Source organism: Panulirus ornatus, chromosome 18 (assembly GCF_036320965.1).
Source record: "Panulirus ornatus isolate Po-2019 chromosome 18, ASM3632096v1, whole genome shotgun sequence".
Taxonomy (NCBI): domain Eukaryota; kingdom Metazoa; phylum Arthropoda; class Malacostraca; order Decapoda; family Palinuridae; genus Panulirus; species Panulirus ornatus.
This window is the reverse complement of record NC_092241.1, coordinates 8,009,569-8,015,290: the sequence shown is the minus strand read 5'-3', so window position 1 is coordinate 8,015,290 and position 5,722 is coordinate 8,009,569. Positions and strand designations below refer to the sequence as shown.

At 45.6% G+C, this 5,722-nt stretch overlaps 1 non-coding gene across 1 annotated transcript; it reads left to right on the top strand.

Annotated features, from left to right (window-relative positions):
* Positions 1-1,767: 1,767 nt before the first annotated feature.
* Positions 1,768-1,849, top strand: TRNAS-UGA (transfer RNA serine (anticodon UGA)). The gene has a single exon. It is a non-coding gene; the product is annotated as a tRNA-Ser (tRNA).
* The last annotated feature ends 3,873 nt before the right edge of the window (positions 1,850-5,722 follow it).

The window sequence follows — 5,722 nt, the reverse complement described above, 5'->3', positions numbered from 1 at the left end:
AGATGGTGGTGAGGTGGTGTTGTGGTTATAGATAGATGATGGTGAGATGGTGTTGTGGTTATAGATAGATGGTGGTGAGGTGGTGTTGTGGTTATAGATAGATGGTGGTGAGGTGGTGTTGTGGTTATAGATAGATGGTGGTGAGGTGGTGTTGTGGTTATAGATAGATGGTGGTGAGGTGGTGTTGTGGTTATAGATAGATGGTGGTGAGGTGGTGTTGTGGTTATAGATAGATGGTGGTGAGGTGGTGTTGTGGTTATAGATAGATGGTGGTGAGGTGGTGTTGTGGTTATAGATAGATGGTGGTGAGGTGGTGTTGTGGTTATAGATAGATGATGGTGAGGTGGTGTTGTGGTTATAGATAGATGGTGGTGAGGTGGTGTTGTGGTTATAGATAGATGATGGTGAGGTGGTGTTGTGGTTATAGATAGATGGTGGTGAGGTGGTGTTGTGGTTATAGATAGATGGTGGTGAGGTGGTGTTGTGGTTATAGATAGATGGTGGTGAGGTGGTGTTGTGGTTATAGATAGATGATGGTGAGGTGGTGTTGTGGTTATAGATAGATGGTGGTGAGGTGGTGTTGTGGTTATAGAAGAGGTTGTTGTTGCCAGCAAGGCATTCTAAGGCAGAATTCTTGAAGTGTTGTGATAGCATAATCATTTCTATTTTTCTAAGTATGCCATGAAAGTAGCTTCACAAGTGTACCAGGAGTATAAAATACGCATTTTGTAAGTGCCTCGGGAACTTAATTAAGTTATAGTGTCTGAGAGAGACGCACTTTTAAATGCCTTTGGGGAAGCAGAGTTTTGAGAATATACTTTTGAAAGTTGGGTGATAAATAACACTCTGTTAACCTGGTGATATCATGAACAACTTAATGGTGACCTGGTGATATCATGAACAACTTAATGGTGACCTGGTGATATCATGCACAACTTAATGGTGACCTGGTGATATCATGCACAACTTAATGGTGACCTGGTGATATCATGCACAACTTAATGGTGACCTGGTGATATCATGCACAACTTAATGGTGACCTGGTGATATCATGCACAACTTAATGGTGACCTGGTGATATCATGCACAACTTAATGGTGACCTGGTGATATCATGCACAACTTAATGGTGACCTGGTGATATCATGCACAACTTAATGGTGACCTGGTGATATCATGCACAACTTAATGTTGACCTGGTGATATCATGCACAACTTAATGTTGACCTAATGGTGTCATGCACCACACAATGCAGTTCAGACGGTACGACCCCATTTCCCGAAGGTCACCTCTGCTCAACCTATACATAACGAGGCAACTACTGAGGATGTGCTTCGTAAACACGAGGCTCTTCGTCATGTCATCATAACAGGTCAAGGGGGTCACGTGGCCGTGGTAGATGGAAGGGTTGGGGGGGGGGGGGGGGGGAAGAGGTAGGTTGGAGGTTGGTTTCAAGGGCATGTTAATGGGTGATTTCTGTGTGATGATGAAGGGTGTTAACACACACACACACACACACACACACACACACACACACACACACATACACACACACACACACACACACACCGAGTGATGTGACGCTGATTGGAGAGGTGAGAACTTCTCAAATGTTGTTTGATGGCGAATGGAACTTGACGAAGTTAGTGCCATACGAGATTGTGGGGTGTCTCTCCTGACCTAATTACCCATAATGATTGGTGATTAAAGGACCTGACACTTCAACACATACACACACACACACACACACACACACACACACACACAGCTGTGGTGTCCGAGTGGTTAAGGAGATGGACTTGAAATCCATTGGGCCCTGCCCGCACAGGTTCGAATCCTGTCCACAGCGACGATGATTTTACCACAGGTCAACAGTTGTTGGATCCTCACGGTGGGGAAACACAACTGTTATAACAACAGGTGTTTCACAGGGCGTGTAGGGAGGGAAGTTACAACTGCCCCTGTATAGGGAAGGGTGAGTGACTGAGGCGCATTACGACACAAGGTACAGTGGCTGTCAAATTCAACTCCCTGTCCCAGACTGCCGCCCGCTTCTCATTTTGCCTCACACACACACACACAGACACACACACACACACACAGGGGAGGTCACAGGTGGCAAGCTTGCTCTGTGACCCGGGAAGCTTTGACCTCCACAAAGGAAGGTGGTGATGGACCTCCATCTTCTCCCACCCTCACCTTCTCCCTCAAGACCAACGTTGCAACTGTTTACTCTCCCTGCGTCCATAGATGACCCCAAGGGCTTGGCCATCCTCGCCGCCCAGGGAGAAGAGGGGGGGGGGGGTCATGACCAGGAGTACTGCCTTCAGAAATGTGGCCATAGCTGTTGCCTCGCGCTGAGTCGGGGGGTCACATATGCTGACCAGGGGTCATGGCCATATATGCTATCACAGGGCATGGAGTCATGGCTAAACTTGCTGCCCTTGCATTGTGGCCACAGCTGCTACATTTTCAAAGTGGCCATAGCTGCTGCTTCTGTAGTGTGGCCATAGCTGCTGCCTCTGTAGTGTAGCCATGGCTGCCGCCCCTGTAGTGTGGCCACAGCTACTGCCTCTGTAGTGTGGCCATAGCTGCTGTCTCTGTAGAGTGGCCATGGCTGCTGTCTCTGTAGTGTGGCCATAGCTTCTGCCTCTGTAGCGTGGCCACAGCTTCTAGCCCGGTTACCTGGGTATGTGGCCTTCCTACTCTCCTGGAATGTGGCTACACCAGCTGACCTGGAGCGAGGCCACACTTGCTGACCTTGTATAGCCCACGTGTTGAACCTATGACTAAGAGTTGCTGATATATTTGTCAATATACTGGTCAATAAGAAGGCTTTCGAGGAATCTTCATGAACATTCGCACTGATGGCACCGAATATTCGCACTGATGGCACCGAATATTCGCACTGATGGCACCGAATATTCGCACTGATGGCACTTGTGTGTAAGTGCGTGGGTAACACACTCTCTTCTAAGTGGGGAGGCATATAATTCTAAGTGTATCGGAGGGATAATCACTTTCTAAGTGGGTTAGAAAGATGAGTAACTTAAGTGCAATTGAGGACGTGTCAAAGTTATAAGTAAGATAAAGTATTTTTTGGGGTCCAGCTGTTGAAATGAGAAAGACAGGATCGTATACACAGTTAGTGGTCCTGACTGTGACGATGCATTCACGGGCCAACCCCGGCCCAGGGTCGAGCGTGGATAGGTTCGAATCCTGGCTTGCGGCAGTAGGCCCACAGTCAACCCAGCTGTTCATCCACCCCAAGGGGGTTGGTCGATTACATGGGTACCTGGCTCAGGTATATACGTACATATATATATATATATATATATATATATATATATATATATATATATATATATATATATATAAATCGTCAATGGGATTGCCTTGATAAGGGCCTTAGTTGCCAGCACGTCTCAGCTAACATTAAAAAAAAACATTTAGGTAAATCAATTAAGCTGTTCAGGTCCATGCACACCACGACCTTCAAATGGCCCCCTTGACCTCCAACTGTCAGGTAAAACAATGCAGTTTCACGCGATCCAACAACCTCGCTTCGAGGTCATCTGTGGCCATTATCACTATTGACCCAAACAGGACAACCACCATTTCGAACCTCGTAAAAGTTACGTGTCGTGTTCATGTGTTTACCCCAGTGATCAGGGATGAACCACGAGACCTGGTTTGTGGGTCTGGAGATGGCTGGTTGATGTACAGACATTTACCTAGTGTGAAAGGGAGATTGTGTTGGTTTATATAAAGAATAGGATAATACCTTTAGTGTGATAATGGTTAATAATAGTATGCTTGCATTAAAGCACAAACACATTCATAACACCCAAACACACTTACGTATTCATAGACAAACACACATGCAGGCACATGCACATTTACACACACACACACACACACACACGGACCTCCGTGGTATAACGGGTAACGTAACTGACCATCATGCATGCATGGGGACGCCTGGGATCAAACCTGCATTGGTTCGAATCCTAGCTACGGCATGGAGAAGTTACGAAAAACATGTGCTTAAGGTAAAGCGATGCTAGAAATGAACTCGGTGACATAACGACACGAGAAACATATCAAATATGAAATAAATACTGAGGGAATTTCTCCAGAATTATTCTTTGTATCTGCTAGCGTCAAATTATCATTCCAACACCGAATTATCAACAGACTAAAGCTACTGGCGCGGAGGACGGTACGTGAAAGGGATCAAATCCTTCGTTGGAAAGTGTATCTGTTGAAGCTCTATATGTCTTACATCCCAAGCAATATAGGACTAGGATGGTAAGGAGACCACAGAAATAAATGACATAACAAGGCCCTTACGAAGAGATTGAGACCACAGACTGTCTCTGGGTAAGGTGGGAATGTGCTCAGAGAATGGGAAGTGGTTACCTACACAAACCACTGGGAGTCTGGGGGGTCCCATCTGAAGGGAGTTATGTGGTCGCAGAATGTAAGAGAGAAAGTGGATGTTGAAGACCACTAAACGTGGGTTTAGGATTATTCTAAACGACAAAGTTTGGAAAGACGTAGTTCGTAAGCTGCTAGAAGAGATAATCAGGAAACAGATACGTGATCTTATAACTTACATGAACTCTACGAGTGTCAGTGGAAAAAAATTACGAAAAAGCTTGAATTCCAGACTGGCATTTACATGAACTCTATGAGTGTCAGTGGAAAAAAAATTACGAAAAAGCTTGAATTCCAGACTGGCATTAATGTATACACTTCTTAAATGGATCAAAAGTTGTTTGATATACAAGAAGGCAACGAACACACCTTATTTGAGATACATACGCCAGTGTTAAGCACTCTCACGTACGACACCTTGCAAGGCGTATATCAATTCGAGAAGTGTGTTTAGTGGCTGGGTAATGTAATTTACCCTAGATAAACCCAATCAAGATGGCAAGGGATGGAAAGAAGGTGGACTTTCAGTATAATGTGGACGATGAACAAGCCACTAGAACCATCTTTCACAAGGTTACTTTTGAGTGGGACGTAATTCTTGGCCATTTCTTCGAAAAATCACATCAACGGAATGTTGTGGGAAGCGAACCCTCCCTCCCCCACATCTAGCACAGACAACAGAATGTTGTGGGAAGCGAACCCTCATTCCCCCCATCTAGCACAGAGTCTACATTGTTTATCTCACGTTCATAAAGATATTACGGCATGTTTGACCCAATGGGGAGGGTGTTCACGACCAGCCTAGGGCTTCTCCTCATTTGGCGATTCTTCAAAGTGATGAGAGAGAGAGAGAGAGAGAGAGAGAGAGAGAGAGAGAGAGAGAGAGAGAGAGAGAGAGAGAGAGAGAGAGAGAGAGAGAGAGAGGAGCTATCGAACTGACCACACTAGAAGCACACACACACACACACTCTCCTCCTCTTATATTCCGTTTAAGACAGACCAGTTCCTCGAAGTAAGGATGACTTACGAAGGGGAAGAGGTCGCCGGGAAAAGACATTAGAGAGCATCCTCTTAGCCACAGAGGATCAGATACGTTAGTAAAGGGATCCAAGTGGCCTTGGAAGATTCAAATGCCTTTACGAAGATAAATGTGTGGGATCTATGAGTACAGTGAACGCCCCCAGTTACACGCAGAGGATACAGAGGAGTAAATAACCCCCACCACACACACACACACACACACACACACGAAGGCAGTGTTTGTCAATAACAGATGACCTAG